The 17,505-nt window shown below is 40.2% G+C and overlaps 3 non-coding genes across 3 annotated transcripts; 1 reads left to right on the forward strand and 2 right to left on the reverse strand.

Annotated features, from left to right (window-relative positions):
* Window positions 1-1,697: 1,697 nt before the first annotated feature.
* On the reverse strand, window positions 1,698-1,779 carry trnas-aga (transfer RNA serine (anticodon AGA)). Its single transcript has one exon. It is a non-coding gene; the product is annotated as a tRNA-Ser (tRNA).
* Window positions 1,780-4,309: 2,530 nt separating this feature from the next.
* On the forward strand, window positions 4,310-4,382 carry trnar-acg (transfer RNA arginine (anticodon ACG)). Its single transcript has one exon. It is a non-coding gene; the product is annotated as a tRNA-Arg (tRNA).
* Window positions 4,383-5,316: 934 nt separating this feature from the next.
* Window positions 5,317-5,398, reverse strand: trnas-cga (transfer RNA serine (anticodon CGA)). Its single transcript has one exon. It is a non-coding gene; the product is annotated as a tRNA-Ser (tRNA).
* Window positions 5,399-17,505: the final 12,107 nt, after the last annotated feature.

Here is a 17,505-nt window from a genome sequence, read left to right on the forward strand (position 1 = left end):
AGCTACTCCGATTCAGACACCGAACAGTTAAAGATGGCGGCAAATCAGACACCCAGAGGGGGGAGGGGGGGGGCGTCTTCTCGCCTCCATAACTAAAATGCCAAATAGGAGTGGCTTAAGCGACATACACAGTCGTGTAACTGACAGATTGAGGTAGCCTATCGTGTAAATTTCGCTTTGTTGCTGATAGGTTAAGCTTTCGAAACTCTGCCCCAAAGTCATGTGACTGATTTTTCGCCCTGTTTCGTTGGTTAAACGCAATGATCACAAGCACCACCATGGTAACTGGGATGTGTAGTTTTTAATTCCGTTTGAATTATAACTGTACGTACTGTCTTCATATTTGGCCAGGGCTTTAAAGAGAAGGCGCGCCAAAAAATTTCGGTGCCGTCGTCTCCGCTTTAAAGGTACCCCCGTGCTGGAAGAATTTGACCTCGGAACGTTTGCCCAGCGTAGTTATAGTGGACATAAAAACAAGAGTTCGCTGGCATTATATCCTAGAAGACACAGACCGGCACCAGACCGGTAAATGCTTGATGAACTAGGGATTGGACAGTTTCCAAGTGCTTGTACAATCGATGGAAATGTTCAAATAAATGTGCAAAAGAAATAAAATAATCATTTATTTCTTTATCATATTGGCTAGCTAATGTCCTCTCTTTGCTAGTAAGTGGCTGTGTTTCTGCGTTGGGTAGCAACGGGTGACTGTTCTCAGGCGGAAGATGTAAACAGCTTAATTTTCATGTTAAATAATTTTTAAAAATTAAAATTCATTCTATACAGCAATCACATATTTGGGTACTGTTTCATAAAACTTTCATGCTTAAAATGTTTAGGGAGAAATGGAAGACTGGTGTGTATTTTTTCTTTAAACTATCAAGACCAGCCATACACAGTACAGTTTATGTACATACAGTAATGTTTATGTTCCTAAATTAATATCGTTTATGACCTTCAGATGCGTTATGCTCCTCTTCTTTTTATGCTCAGCTACTAAAATTTCCCTTTAGTGGTAAAATTCCATATAAATATTCAAAACTAAGCGGATTGAAATGTTCACAGTAAAGACATTAGTAAAGGTGCACAGTAAAGGCACCACGAGTGCCCCTGTCGGTCATTTTGACCAGCCAATCACTTACCGCGGTGCCCTACGGTGCCCTGCGGGTTGGTTACTGTACTACGGGTTTTTACCGCTCATTTTGAATGGCTGCATCTGTAGGTTGTCTCTCGCAGTGTTCAGGAATTGCATTCCGAAACTGAGTCAGATCAAAAGTTGTAAGAAAAGCACCTATGGTGTCGGTTCTAACAGCTTTATTGATTCGATGTTAAAGGCCGGAAATGGGGCACAAGACACGCGACCGCAAAAAGCGTCGCCATCTGCTTCCAGCTGCAAAATGCCGTTTGCGGACGCTGAAGCATTTGAACTTGAACTTTATTGCCATATGTAACCGGTACTGGTACAATGGAATTCTTACTTACAGAAGGTCTCTCGATTGTAAAACAAGTGTAAAAAACAAGACAAAGTGCAAACAGTGCATCAAGACAATGTACAAACAATAGACAATGTGCAAGTAAACATGTAGACATTTCTTTCCAAGGCAGCGGGTACAAGCGATCTCGCGTTTTAAAACCACCAGGAAAAGAAGAAAGGCACTTTTCCTTGCTTGCGCCAGCACACAACGATGTGAGGAGGACACCGTAGTCGGCAGGATTTGAACCTGCGCGGGGAGACCCCAATGGATTTCTAGTCCATCGCCTTAACCACTCGGCCACAACTACAGCGAGCACCGCTGTTGCTGCGTTCTTGCTACAATCTCACATGGATCGCGAGGCGCCGGCGGAAACATTTTTCAAAGTCAGTCTCCATTAAAAAAAAAACCTTTCCAAAATACAAGCCATGCAGACAGACACGCCTCAGAGGACTTAAGGGTGGCTTCATGTGGGAATGATAAAGTCTCCCCGTCCGGACAGGAAAATGGCACTTTGTTAGACACAAAGAAACAATCAACAACAGACAAATGTCCACAAGCATTTAAGAAGCCGCACCATGTTCTTGCTACAATCACACACGGATCGCGAGACGCCGGCGGAAATCTTTTTCAAAGTCGTTCTCCGTTAAAAAAAAAAAACCTTTCCAAAATACAAACCTTGCAGACAGACACGCCTCAGAGGACTTAAGGGTTGCTTCATGTGGGAATGATAAAGTCTCCCCGTCCGGACAGGAAAATGGCACTTTGTTAGACACAAAAAAACAATCAACAACAGACAAATGTCTACAAGCATTTTAGAAGCCGCACTTGAAATAGCTCTTATATTCGTGTTAGACGCAGGAATCGCCTTTTTATTGACGTTCTTACGAACACCATGGAAAGCAAAATAAAGCAAAGCAGAGCAGAACAAAACGAACAAAATAAAACCCTCACGTCCTGCACTTGAATATAATGCCGTTACGTGCCGAAGCGGTATTGGACGTCATCCTAGCACTGCAACCCGGGGCGTACGGTATATGGGAACGAGCACACGTCACAAATCGTCTCTAATCACTCCCTGCACTGTAAGGCGCCTTGAAGCGTGCACCCTCAACATTCATCTTTGCGCATCTGTGAAAGGTAAACTCTTGAGCAAACTCTGAACCAGACGCTCAAACTCCAGCTAGGATTAGGGGTCGCATTCCCATGCTACTTGAACACTTTGTTCAAACCAGGCTGTCCGGACATGAGTTGGCGCGCTCCAGATTTTCTTTTTCTTTTTTTTCCCTCGTACTCGAGGGTCATTTTCCTGTTCCACATCCAATTTCAGCATCTTCCTTGGGAGATGTCAAGCCAGCAAGCCACTGCTGTGCTTCAGTGGCCGGTGTGGAGTTCAGTGGCCCTGTTGTACACGGAAAGCACATTGAGCTCCTTGGACATGAAAAGTTCCAGTTAAAAGCCATTTGTCATCCTTTCTCTTGGTGTCAATGTTGCTATTGTATGTAAAGGTGGCAACTTGCTCAGCGAGCAGGCGGAGCGCACAGCGAATGCAGATGTGTCTGAGTTGTGTGTCCAAGTGGCTGCAAAAGGACAGAGCTCCTGGCGCGCTGTGGCTTAGTTGGTTAAAGCGCCTGCCTGGTAAACAGGAGATCCCGGGTCCGAATCCCAGCGGTTCCTTTTTTTGTTCTGTCTTCTCGAACAGGACTGGTCATTATGGACAACCGCCTACGGCTAGACTTAATTAAATGCAAGTATTCATTTCCTGTCTTGAACGACTTGTTTTTCTTAGAATGCAACTTGCAAAACATGAAATGCAAACCTTGCTAATCAGCGCTCGCGGCTGGAAAACAAAAAAGAAGTCAGCAATGTTTTTTCTTTAACCTTAACCCTGCTAATGGAGAAGAGTTAAACGACCGAGTCTACGTAGCTTAAACGGTCCGCACGTCGGGTTCTTAGCTGAAAGGGTGGTAAATCAGGCTCACCCAGTCCTTAATCTTTTAAAGAGGATAAAAAATTGAACCTAGTCGCCACATCACATACATCCTGTTCAATGATAAGAAGGTGACATCTGTCCTCACTCCAGAGTAAATCACACGTTGAGGGCATTTTTTTTCCACTTTACCGTGAGTCGGGCTCGGCTGCACAGAGGCGAGAGCAGAGCAATGAGGTCACGGGGACAGAGGAGTCACACGCTGGCGGTTTGAACACGCGGAAGATCACTGAGGGATCTACAGTATATGGACCCTCTGTGCGCCACCCGTCCAAACTCTGGACTCTGAATCCTGCCATCCGAGTTTAGATCTCGGCGGAACCTGAGCCGCAGTTCCTTCTTAAAACGTAATCTGGTGAGCATTTCTAGAATCGTACTTGTATAGATGCAGCCTTTAATGTGTTGCTAGGTTAAAATTGATGACTTCTTGAACTTCAGTAGGCAATTGCCCTCTTGATTTCGGATTTAATTGCTTTACTACAGGGGTGCTTTTATGATGACAGAGTCATGTTCAGGTACTTTGCTGGATGGAGGAAGCTCATTTCGGACTCTGTGATCTGCTCACCTGGAAAGGTCTGCTGTACTACTACAAGAGAGAAGTAGAGTCTGGAAGAAGGGACAATTTTATGATGCTTTGGAAGAAAGTGTTTTTTTTTTCTTTGAAATCGAAATGAATCAGAATATCAGTGCAAAGGACAAACTCTTGGTTTGGTTTAAAGAGATATGGTTTTAAACAGACACAATTTAGAAAACAGGTGTTTCTCACTTTTGGAAAAGAATGGACCGGGGGTAATGTTTTACTAGTTGCAGTGCTGAGCTCACTGGGTTGCAGTCGTGCAGTGTGACACCAGGGCTAGTGGCGCAATGGATAACGCGTCTGACTACGGCTCAGGAGATTGTAGGTTCGACTCCTGCCTGGCTCGGGTCACTTTTAAACGCATCAGGCTACTCCCTAAGTAGCCTGTGCTACTTACTGTATGTGGGTGTAATCGTACCCAGTACGAGATTTCCTTCATGTAAATGAACTGCACCTGGGCTCAGTACGGTGCTGAGAGCCCAGCGTTGCTGTTCTAATTAGCACGCACTGCATCGGCTATGAACCCGAACATTTCAATTATTCCGATCAGTAAGTCAACACGTAGTCCACATGAAAGGTAGAAATATTCTCTTGTCTGTCTCTTGTTTGTATATAACTGAATGTCCCTGACAATGTACTGTTAGTTTTAATTGAAGAACGGCATTTGTGTTCAAATATAGCAGACAAGTTTACGTAACTGCTCATGCGACACTCAGTTGTAATTAGTCAAGAAATAAAGTCGAACAACAGCTGAGGGTTTGAATGTGAACGTATCAGATTGCAGCGCCTTTTACTTCCATTGACAAATGATAGAGATTCGAAGAGAGATCCTTCAGACTGGCAAGCAAACCCACGGCTTTTTCGGTTTTCTATCTAGGCAACGTTGGTGTCTGCAATAGCATAAATGAAAGCACGATGCAATTTCTGTGGCTACATTTGTTGCACTTCATGCACAGTAAGAGTGTTTCTAACACCAAATAAAAACTCAACAATTAGCGATCACGCCTTCTCCTCAGTTAACCCACTGAAACCCTCGCTGATAAGAATTCTTTACTGCGTGCTTTACGAGCACCTATCTTGTCGGTTCTTTGAGCTTTATTGATCCGATTTTCAAAGGCATAAGTAGAGCACCAGACGTGCGAACGCAAAATGTGTGGTTATCTGAAGAATTGATTTCCGTGGCAGCGGGTCCAAGCGATTTAGCGTTTTTATAGTACCAGAAAAGGAGAAGCGGCACTTCGCCTCTGCCACGCAGGCACACTACAACGTGCGGCAGACGCCGTAGACGGCAGGATTTGAACCTGCGCGGGGAGTCCCCACCAGATTTCGAGTCCATCGCCTTAACCACTCGGCCACGACTACGGCGAGCTTGCCACTGCCGCATTCCTCCTATAATCTAACACGAGTGCGAGGTGGCTGGGGAAACCTTTTCAGAGTCGCTCCCCGTTAAAAAAAAATACCTTTGACAAAATACGTGCCGGCAGACAGACACGCCTCCGAGGGTTTAAGGGTGGCTTCACGTTCAAAGGATAAAGTCTCCCCGTCCTGATGTCAAAATGCAACTTTGGCAGACAGAAAAAACATCAACAAACCACAAATGTGGACAAGGATTTTACAAGCTGCACCACACTGCACTTTGAAAAGCATTTAAATTAGTGTTAGACGCAGGAATTGCCTTTGGTTTACGCGCTTACGAAAGCCCTCAGCTCCTGCAGTTGAATATAATGCCGTTACGTGTCGAAGCAGTAACGTACGTCATCCTACCACTGCAGCACGGGGAATATAGGGAAATGAGCACACGCTACGAATCGTCTCAATCACTCCCTAGAGTTGTAAGGCGCATTGAAGGGTGCACCGCCATCATTAATCGTTGCGCCTCTGTGAAAGGAAAGCTCTTGAGCAGTTTTGAAACAGCTCGGATGAAACACTTGATTGCTTCCATGTGCATCTGGAGTTCATTTCTTATTTTCACTTCACGCCGCCCAAAGCATTTCTAAAACAGGAGATTCGCGTTTGGGAATGCGCCCTGCCCTAAAAATAAAACAGGTCTACGGGTCTGAAACCTGCTCCACAGAAAACAGTTTTGTTGCGCTTTTGATCAAAGGGAGATTCGTTGTTCTTACTTTTTGATGACATAACATCCAAAGGGGCTTCTTTGGAGCTGAATTCCAACCAGCATCCTAAAGTTTCTTGGTGGTATCCTTTACAGTCCTCTGTTCGGTCGACAAGGGACTGAAGTGGGCAGCTTTCCTCACACATGCAGTGCAATGTACTGTAGTGTTCCCGTTCACTGAATTCGCAGTTCTGCATCAGACCTCTAACTCGTTTCCTAAGTCTTGGTCAGCTTGAATTTAAGCCACGAACCATGCTTCTACTGTATAAACGTCTAGAGGAATCACAAACTATTTGAGAGGCCATCATTCCAGGGGGAACTGACAAAGTCTATCTCTAAACACCTAGCGCAGTCTCTCGAGAGACTGTCAAAAATCTCTTTCTCCATTTGCGTTGCAAGTAAATGGAAACACAGTCTCAACCCAGAGTCACTTGGCAGTAGCGGCACTTAACCACTGTTATTGTCACTGCTTGATACTAACGTTAGCCTACTATACCATGTTCAGCCACCGCTGGAAAACATACTGCTCTAGTACCACACGTGTCAGACATGGAGAGCGACAAGTGTGTGATTTGAACCCATGCATGCAGAGCACAATGTATTAGTAGTCCATCGCCTTAACCACTCAGCCACGACTACAGCAAACACTGTTATTGCTGCATTCTTGCTACAATCTCACATGGATCGCGAGACGCCGGCGTAAATCTTTTTCAAAGTCGTTCTCCGTTAAAAAAAAAAACCTTTCCAAAATACAAACCTTGCAGACAGACACGCCTCCGAGGAATTAAGGGTTGCTTCATGTGGGAATGATAAAGTCTCCCCGTCCGGACAGGAAAATGGCACTTTGTTAGACACAAAAAAACAATCAACAACAGACAAATGTCTACAAGCATTTTAGAAGCCGCACTTGAAATAGCTCTTACATTCGTGTTAGACGCAGGAATCGCCTTTTTATTGACGCTCTTACGAACGCCATGGAAAGCAAAACAAAGCAAAGCAGAGCAGAACAAAACGAACAAAATAAAACTCTTATGTCCTGCACTTGAATATAATGCCGTTACGTGCCGAAGCGGTATTGGACGTCATCCTAGCACTGCAACCCGGGGCGTACGGTATATGGGAACGAGCACACGTCACGAATCGTCTCTAATCACTCCCTGCACTGTAAGGCGCCTTGAAGCGTGCACCCTCAACATTCATCTTTGCGCATCTGTGAAAGGTAAACTCTTGAGCAAACTCTGAACCAGACACTCAAACTCCAGCTAGCATTAGGGGTAGCATTCCCACGCTACTTGAACACTTTGTTTACGCTCAGTGCTGGATTTTGGGAACTTTAGGACGAGTGGGACTTTTCTCCTATCTGTCAATTCGTTTTGTTTTGGAGACTCTTGGCTGTCTGTGTTGTATAGTGCAGCGTGAAGAAAACGTTTTCGAAAACTGTGCCGGCTCAATAAGTTGTAAGAAATCCTCTCCAGCTCTTTTAAGTCTCTTCAGTTTTGTCATTTAAAGTGAAACTAGATGTATAACTGGAGCCTCACTTATGCAAATGGTGAGGCTCCAGTTCGACATCTAGTTTCACTTTATATGACAGAAGTACATCAGACTGCGCCGGACTGGGGGATCACTTCCGGTTATTTTTACCATCTTAAATATTTGAAATCCTCCCCTATGCAATTGTGACACTTCATCTTGGCTCCACCTAGGACACTCTTCAATCTTCCATCACTTCTCTCTTCTCCCGCAACACTCTCGTCTGTCGGCAGTATGTGGCGTCTTTGCATTACCACCAATCTCACCACAGCAAGAAAGCAACGTGTTTTGGCAAGAGAGGAGGAGACTGAGAGGTATGTCTTAACACCGATACTACAGTGCTTAAGTACTGCTCACGTACATGTTTCTTGGTTCATATTATGCATTTCATACGGTCAAATTACTTTTGAGCAACTAATAAGAAGCGCGAAACGGTATGCGTTTTAGTTTCGTTTTGTGCTATGACCCGTGGATTGATTAGAGATATCAAGTACATACAAGTCATTTTTTAAATGTTGTAGTTCGTCTTGAAAAAATGTTACGAGTACATCATCTATCAACAATTACACAGGTTCTGTTTCCATATTGCGGATTTTGGTTACGTAATATTATTTTCTAGATTTCACGTTGTGAATATATGATTTGGGCAAACAGAGCTGCAAAGAAGTACATTATGGGTTGTTGTTGTTTTTTTTGCAGTTTTATCTAGAACAAGCGATGCTTAAACCTTTGTCTGATTCTTGTGAAACTATCCACACGACAGTTACAGTACCTAGGAGTTGACTTCAGTGATGTCACTGATGGGATGTTTCTAAAAATCCATCCTCTGTAAAACGTCTTCTCTAGTTGTCCTGCATATGTATTCGCTAATGAAGCTGTGTGTTCTGAGCCTGGATCTCTACATTTCTGTATGAACCAGCTTAGAGGGCTAAAGACAGCTTGTGTTTAAATTGAGTGTAAGGCAATTTATGCTTCTAAAGTCATGGTCAGCATTTATTATTGTACTGTGCTGTAAACTTGTTCTGTGCCTAGTCACATTATTTTATAGCGTTTTTATAGTGTTATCAAATCCGGTGGCGCTGTGTGTTAGTTTCCTGACTCCCATGTCACATGGTCTGTGATTGAAACCTGTGAAACCGGTTTAATTCGTCACAGCCAGCACTCCGGCAGAGAGGGGGTTGTGCTCGTAAAGTAGAAGCAGGCGAGATTTCCAGCGAAAGACACCTCCCCCCCACCCTCATACGATTCGCATTGTAATTACACATTCTAATTGTATTACACATTGTACACATGCTTAAAAGAGAAGAGAGAAAACGCAAGCCTTCTTCAGGTGTGAGGGTCTTCTGCTCAGAATGAAACGCTAAAATGTAATGTAGGCTCTGAATGGGTTCAATTATGATTTGGGCTTGATTAAGGTCGCTGCCTTTCATCTAAAACCCTACTTGAATCCTTCTAAACTAAAAATCAGTGTTAGTGAGTTCTAAATAAAGAGGTATCCAGGTAACAGTGAAACGGGCGGACAGTCTGGGGAGATCGCCCGTTTTCCATGTAAATAGTTCCCTGGTTCCGCACCCCTTGGTGTTTCTCTCGCTCTCTCTCGGGTCACCTGATCATTAGCTCGAAAGATTTCAGTGCTTTGTGTATATTCTAATGGTAGTGGGGGCAGGGTGTGTGGGAACAGGTTTGGTTGAAATTGCATTGGAGATCTATGTTCTTCACACCTGAAACATTTTCTCTGAAAGCATTTTCTTCGCAGTTTAACCGATCTTGTTACAGCATGTTACAGTTTACTATTATTAACCATATTAATTTTAAGTGCTTAATGCCATTTTTTGACCAGGCACGAATATTCTTAAGTCCATATCTTCGCAAGGGAATCAGTGCGAATTGCAATACTAATTAAATTAAAACTACTAACTACTAACTAATACTAATTAAAACAAACCAGAAACGTGTTGTTCTGTCTAATGACATTACAAGTGGAAAGATTACAGATTTTAATCGTCTTTAATTTTGTTACGTTATACATTTTAGAAACGTTTCATCCATACAAACACCACAAAACTATTTTCGATTGTATTTCTGAATAGTATGTTACACTTAGTTCACTGTTTTAAATACATCTAATTAAGAAAGTTAGGTGTTAGCATAAACTATTAGCAATCAATAATATTAAATTTAGCACTGTAATAAGATGTTGCACTTTCCCCCGCATCTTGTAAAAATATATTTTCATTGTTCAAATATACATTAAGTCTGACTATCATATAATAAGTTAAATACAAAACTAAAGAAAAAATAGGGTTAAATATAATTCAAAATATTTTGCTAACAATGTTAACTGTTTATGAATAATAAAATGTATTAACTAAGGAGTAGGATGGCACAGTTGTTAGTATGTTTTTTGTTTTGTTTCTTTTTCATAAATACAACAGTAGTACCTGATGTCTCAGTGGCTTTCAAAATTAAATTATGCATGCAAACCTGTGAACTAGAAAGATAACTAAGATATCCATTCCTTTATAATGGTGGCGAAGTGGTTAGCATTGCTATCTTGCAGCACTGGGGTCCTAGGTTCAATTCCTGCCATCCTGTGTGTGTGGGGTTTTTACATGTTCTCTCTGGGTTACATGGTTTTTCTCCATATGTGTGATATGACTCCCTCTCGCACTCCAAAACATACTGGTAAGTTAATTGGTTTATGGGAAAACTGGCCCTGGTGTGTGTGTGTTTGTGTCTGTCTGTCCTGTGATGGACTGGCGCTATGTCCAGGGTGTATTCTGCCTTGTGTCCGTTGCTTACTGGGATAGGCTCCAAATCCTCTGTACTGGATAAAGAGATTAGAAATGGATGGAAGTAAAGGCACTGTGTGGATGGAACTATACACAGTGTTAGAAACCTACGATGAAATGGCAGCATCTCACTGAGAATAAAATATTTTATAGTGCTGGCTTAAGGAAACAGCCTTTCCACCTCTCTTGCACATCAGTATCCATACCTAGTTATTTAAACAAATTGCCTCTAATTATAAACATCTTAATATGCTGGCTCTGTGGATCCGCATCAGCTATGTTTGCCCACTCCTTCAATTCATGTGCATCCAACACACAGTTCAATGCCAGCAACTACACATAATCTAAAATACAATCCTTATTTCAGTATCTATGTAAACATATAGTCTGTTAACTTCATCATCTTCATTAAAAGTATGCCTAACCCCATTAGGAAGTGTTCTTGTTATAAGTGTATTCCTCAGCTTTCCCCAAATTATCTTCTTCTTGCCAACATCTCTAGTCTTTTATCCTGCAATAACTCAGCCAACACTTAAATCTCCAAAATCTGCTTGTGTTAATTTCTTTAAATCACAAATATCATGTGTAAATACTGGCCATGTAATACTCTGCATTGTGGAATAATAGTTTATTTTAAAGGGAACTAGAGAAATCAAGAAAGGCTTTTTTTCTAGAATTAATAAATGCACATCCTGTTCACTGGGGAAATTAAATCCACACTGAGCAATCTTCAATATGTTCAGAATATGACAGCAAGAATCCTATCAGGGATGCATTACACCTGTTTTCAAGTCCTTGCACTGGTTACCTATCAGATTTCGAGTCAACTTCAAAATCCTTATCCTCCTTATACAGATGCAGCCATTCAAAGTGCGCGTTACAGACACGTACCGCAGGTGGCGTCGCTCAGTGTGACGCAAGATGTCGCGTGGCACTGCAGTACGTGATTGGTTGAGCAACAGGGGCACTTGTGGTCCGTTGGTCTGTCGTAGAAAGACTTACAGTACAGTAAACGTCTTTGCTGTGCCCGTTGTAGATATTGAATTTTACCACTGAAGGGAAATCTTAGTAGCTGAGCATAAAAAGAATAGGAGCATACTGTAACGCGTGTGAAGGCCATAAATGATATTAATTTTGGAACATAAACATACAGTATATAGCTGGTCTTGGTACTTTAAAGAAAAAAATACACACCAGTATTCCATTTCTCCCTAACGATTTTAAGCATCGAAGTATTTAACTAGCATGTGAAATAGCGTGTGAAAAAGTGGTAGTTTTAAGCTTTTCTGCTAATATAATATGGAATCGCGTATCTAAAGAATTTAATAACGGTATTCGTATGCTGCGACAGGGCTGTGTAGGGCTGTTTTGCCTGCTTGTTCACGCATGCTGTCTTGTAGCCGACTGGTCTAGGTGCGTGACTACTAGCTGGCAGGTTGTGTGTTCGAATCCAGCTGGTGCTAGACTCTTCTTTTAACATTTCTTCGAAAAAATAGAATAGCGATATTATGGACAATCAATTGACTTTTATATTTCAAAATATCGCAACATGATCGATATTTGCGATATTTTGAACATATCTTCCCTTCTGACAGTGGCTCCTGCTTCTATTGTGTGTGTGTGTGCAACAGAGTAAATTTTTATAGAGAAATGGAGGCTGGACAGTATGCGTTACAATATAAACATTTATATTGATTTAAATCGTGTTCTGATTTAAATCGCAAACGCGTGTTTAATTATATGTGTTTTTTAATCATAATCAGGCTAATGCAACATAAATTGATACAGTATCTTTGTCTTCTAAGTATCTTAATAAACTTTCAGCATAGCTTTCTACCCGTCAAGATTTATATTTCTTGGGATTTTGGGATCAAATGTGGAAGGATTAGATTATATTCGTTTTTATTTGTCAAATACGTGATTGTATTTCTGAATGTTATGTGACACCTACAGCAGTTCACTGCTTTAAATACATCGAATTAAGAAAGTTATGTGTAGCACTTTAGAACTTTTTTCTGAACCAGGGAAAATCTGATCATGTTTCTCTATAACAATAATAAAAAACTTTATTTTACATATCGCCTTTAAAAGTGGCATCTCAAAGCAATACAGTAGATCGAAAAACAGTTAAAAGGGACCAAATTAAATACCAGACAATCGCAAACGCGTTTTCAATAAAATTATTTTATTCATTCAGCAGTTTGTGAGAGGGACATCCAGCAGGGAGAGACACACACACCGGTTTTCATTGACAAAATTGTTTTTTTTCAATTCCTCTTGTCTAACAGGAATGTTTTGTTTGTGGACAGACTGTTAGACAAGAGGAAAAGACCGCCTCCTCCTACGAAGCATTAATCGCGTATCTAAGGAAAATTGCAGTATACCTTTGTTCATGCACATCATTATACAGTACAGTATCTCAATTTGTATTTCGATTAAAAAAAATCGTTTGCCCAGCCACTACTGTTGTTATTGTTTTTATCCTGTAAAGCGTTTCCTTTTTCTGCGTTTTCCATTTCCTTTTTCTGATCACTCGCTTTCTGGATACACATCTCACCTGTCCTGTTCTTTGTTTTCCTGGTTTGCTGATTATGCCTGCTGCGGTCCACTCCTACCCTCACACCTAAAGAATACTATTTTAAATTTCTTGGCGCAGTTCATTAACCCTTGTATGTGCTGTCCGCGCCGAAAATGCAATTAAAAAAAAGTCAAAAAACGCGCTCAAAATACAATTTATAGCTTAATAAGATACACTCCACAGGCAAATTTAATTGTGTGTTAGTTTCCTGACTCCCATTATTTAAACTGCGACACTGATCATTCATCTCTAAATAAACTTTATTTTATATAGCGTTTTATGCGAATAGGTAATTAGATTGCTCATAAACCTAATCGCTTTTTCTACATAAACACAGCGTGATTGCTCTCTGAAAATGCTTTTCCTTTATTTTTAAAGTAGGCTCAGATTTCAACTATAGATCGTATTATTATAAACTTTCTTGGAAAAATGTATTTTATGTAAACCATGTTTGCTATTAATTCATTTAGGGCTAAAATACGTTCATTGTCTTCCAATCGAGTCGAGTTGACATTGGAAGCCTGCCACACCCGGACTGTTAAACCAACGCATTAGCACGTCAAAGCCCGTATTGGTATTGAGCCAGTATTGTCTTTAGTATTCCCCCCCTCTCCCCTCAATTCAATTCAATTCAAGGTGTTATATTTGCATGACAGATGGGTACAAGCAGTGTTGGGTATGTATATTGTAATGCTTTCGGCAGACAGGCACTGTGTAAGAGCCGGCGCACCAGAGGAGCGCACTGAGGGAGCGTCTGCATTTATAACTTAGTTTTTAAAATTAGTCAAGCAATATGAAGCATCTCCTTTTACGTTTAAGTCCCTTAAATACATTGAGCCAGCCACTACTGTTGTTATTGTAGTGGTTTGTCATCACTTAAGATTGCTTTTGATACCATCCTTACACAAAGCAGAAGGGAGATCTTAGTGCCTAAGCATAAAAAGAATAGGAGCATACTGCAACGCGTGTGAAGTCCATAAACGATATTAATTTTGGAACTTAAACATACAGTATATGGCTGGTCTCGGTACTTTAAAGAAAACATACACACCAGTATTCCATTTCTCCCTAAACATTTTAAGCATCGAAGTCTTTAACTAACGCGATACCGGAGTCAACAAGCATACTTTTAGAATTTGATTAAAAGGGAATATAATATGGAATCGCATATCTCAAGAAATTAATAACGATATAATTATATTCATGTTGCAAAAGAACTGCAACGGACATAAAAACTCCCTTGCCTTTAACAGAGCGTTCCATAATTTCTAACTACGAAAATGCCAGGTGAAAGGATTTGTAAACATATTTTGTTAAAGCGAGTCAGTTTTTTCCACAACACATAAAAGACATTTTTCCAAGAAAGTTTAGCCTTTGTCACTAATGAAACCACTAAATAAAGACATAAATCTAGAAATCTTAAGATTTGTTTTATTTAATGTTGGTAGCAGGATGAACTGTCAGAGTGTATATTTTGTCGCAGAGTTGCTGCAAGATGTTAACAGTGAAAAAGGTATTTAGAAATGAGTTATTTCAAGATGAAAATTTTCAGAATAATTGCAAATCTAGCAGGATAGAGAAAGCACAGAAAACTGGCAGTTAGATTGATCAGACTAGTATGAAAAGTCATTTAGCAAAGGGAATGAGAAGAGTGACAAACTAGTATACTTTAGATCTTTTTAAATCTGATCATGTTTCCCTATAACAATAATAAAAAACTTTATTTGATATATCACCATTAAAGGTGGCATCTCAAAGCAATACAGTAGATGTAAAAACAGATAAAAGGACCACAGATTACAAAGTAAATGCATATAAGAAAGACAAGCAGTTAGAGGTGCTACCAAAATTAGAAAATGAAGCAGATACAGACACTAAGTCTTCTGAAAAGAAAGGTTCTGAGGTTAGATTTAAACTGGCCCTGGTGTGTGTGTGTTTGTGTCTGTCTGTCCTGTGATGGACTGGCGCTATGTCCAGGGTGTATTCTGCCTTGTGTCCGTCGCTTACTGGGATAGGCTCCAAATCCTCTGTACTGGATAAAGAGATTAGAAATGGATGGAAGTAAAGGCACTGTGTGGATGGAACTATACACAGTGTTAGAAACCCACTATGAAATGGCAGCATCTCACTGAGAATAAAACATTTTATAGGGCTGGCTTAAGGAAACAGCCTTTCCACCTCTCTTGCACATCAGTATCCATACCTAGTTATTTAAACAAATTGCCTCTAATTATAAACATCTTAATATGCTGGCTCTGTGGATCCGCATCAGCTATGTTTGCCCATTCCTTCAATTCATGTGCATCCAACACACAGTTCAAAGCTAGCAACTACACAAAATCTAAAATATGAGCTCTACTTGCCACTTACAATACCAACAGTACCAGCTAACTTTAGTAGTGACATTTTCATGGATCTTTTTAACAATAAAATTTACAACATCAGACTTCAGACACAATTAAACAGGGCTCAAAAAAGTCTGGTACAAACATTTTCAGCATGGAATAAACCTTTACTTTAATGGTATAAACCTTAAATGGATTCATATTCTCAATAAGATTTGGTGCTCAGTAACATGACTTAGAAAATGACAGAAGACATACGTATCATGCTTATCCTTCTATTTTTCATAATTGTAAACTCCTTAAGGCAGTTACATTTTCTCTGTTCTGACCTGGAGTTACAGAGAAATTTAAATTCTAATAAGAGATTTGTAATGAGGAAAGTCATACCAATCACTCATACCAGGATTTGCAATCACAATACAAATACTTTCTTTCTGTATGTGTTTATTTTGCAGTTTGAGTCTATGGCATTCCTTTGGGGGTCTATACTCCAAGGCATGACTTTTTTATGGGAACATGACATTTTTTTAAAGTCTTTTAATGCAAGCTTCATATAAACCCTTAGCAGTGGTTACTGTCTGGAGCAGGTACTTGAATGGCACAGATTCATTGAAATGATTCAATTTCTTTTGAAAATATTTGGGATAATACATATTCCAGAAATCACAGCCGTTGAATTATCCAGAAATTAATTTCTCTCAGGGTGTATTTAACCCCTCATGGATGGCATTGTATGAAATGAGTTTGAAGTTCCCCATTTGCCTCTATTATGAGATGCTGTGGACACTATTTTATACATTTTAGGAGTGTCCATAGGAAGGTATGTTCTAGAAAGAGTGAACTTCTGTTTTGCCATTATTTTTAATAGGGGCGTTACATGTTTACACTTGGTGCTCCTACTAGAGGAGAGGATATGATTAATCTAGGCTTATCACAGAAACTGAAACACATCTGGTTGGTGAGTCTACTGTGGGTAAAATGTTACTGGTACCGCATGTTGTAAAGCTCGGTATTTTCTCTCTTGGCCTGACTTTTTTTAATGTCTGAGTGTTAGAATCCATGTTGTTGCTGGTAAGGGAATGGTAGGTGCTGTGATTGACACAGTCAAAGCCTTGTACAGAGATACCATTGTAGCTGTTTGACAGTATTTTAGATGCCCTTAGTTAAAAGCATGGGAGGAAGTACTGCCAAGGGAAGGGGGGGGAGCAAGGATTTTTTCTTTGATTTTGTGAGGTTATTTTTTGTTATATTGTGTTTCAGAAAGCAAGAAAATAAGATTTACTGTATGATAAAAAGAGAAAGAGCTGGAGTAGATCCTCAGATCAGTTTGCTACCAGCAATCAAACAAAAAAATGGAAAGAATTGTCTCCTCCTGATTGGAACCTTTCTTACTGTCTTATTATAATTTATCAGGCTATCTTTTAATTTCCACTGAGAGAAGGAAGTCACTTGTCATGCAGCTATTTTATTCTTCATTGCACAATATGCTCTAAGTTAGCAAATGAAACATGAAATAAATCAAGAATACGATTAACATGAATGTATAAACATCCAAACTATACTTTATCACATTTAATTATTGGGTTAGCTTTTTATTGAGCCAAAATGTTATAAATGTGTGAACGTCTGTAAAATGGAAATATTTATATTTTTCTCTTTTCTGTTACCTGCCTGACAGCATTTTGTATCCCATTCAGTATATTACTGGAAAATATTAGACCCAACCTAAAGAATTCATGGGGGTAGTGGGACACAGTACTGCAAAGAGTCTCCTAAAGGGACAGAGCTATTAGTACTTATGTGTTTGAGTCTGGAGAATATAGTAAACTCTAAACATTAAGGGAATGCATGGAATCGGAAAATATAAATTGCATAGTACACAAGACTTAACTGGTTTTATTCTAGGAAAGCAGACAAGACTGAGTCATGGGACTCAGAGGATCCAAGGCTAGACTGAGTATAATAGGCTTCGGGCTTCTATTGTGACATCTACTGTAAATTACAAAAATGTTAAAAGTAAACAAAATAAAGTAACTAGAATGTGGTCTGAAATCACCCCTTTAGACACCCCTTTTACTTCACTGGAGTCAGATATGAAAGGCAATAGTCTC

This window comes from Atractosteus spatula, unplaced genomic scaffold, assembly GCF_055471065.1.
Source record: "Atractosteus spatula isolate fAtrSpa1 unplaced genomic scaffold, fAtrSpa1.hap1 Scaffold_269, whole genome shotgun sequence".
NCBI lineage: Eukaryota > Metazoa > Chordata > Actinopteri > Semionotiformes > Lepisosteidae > Atractosteus > Atractosteus spatula.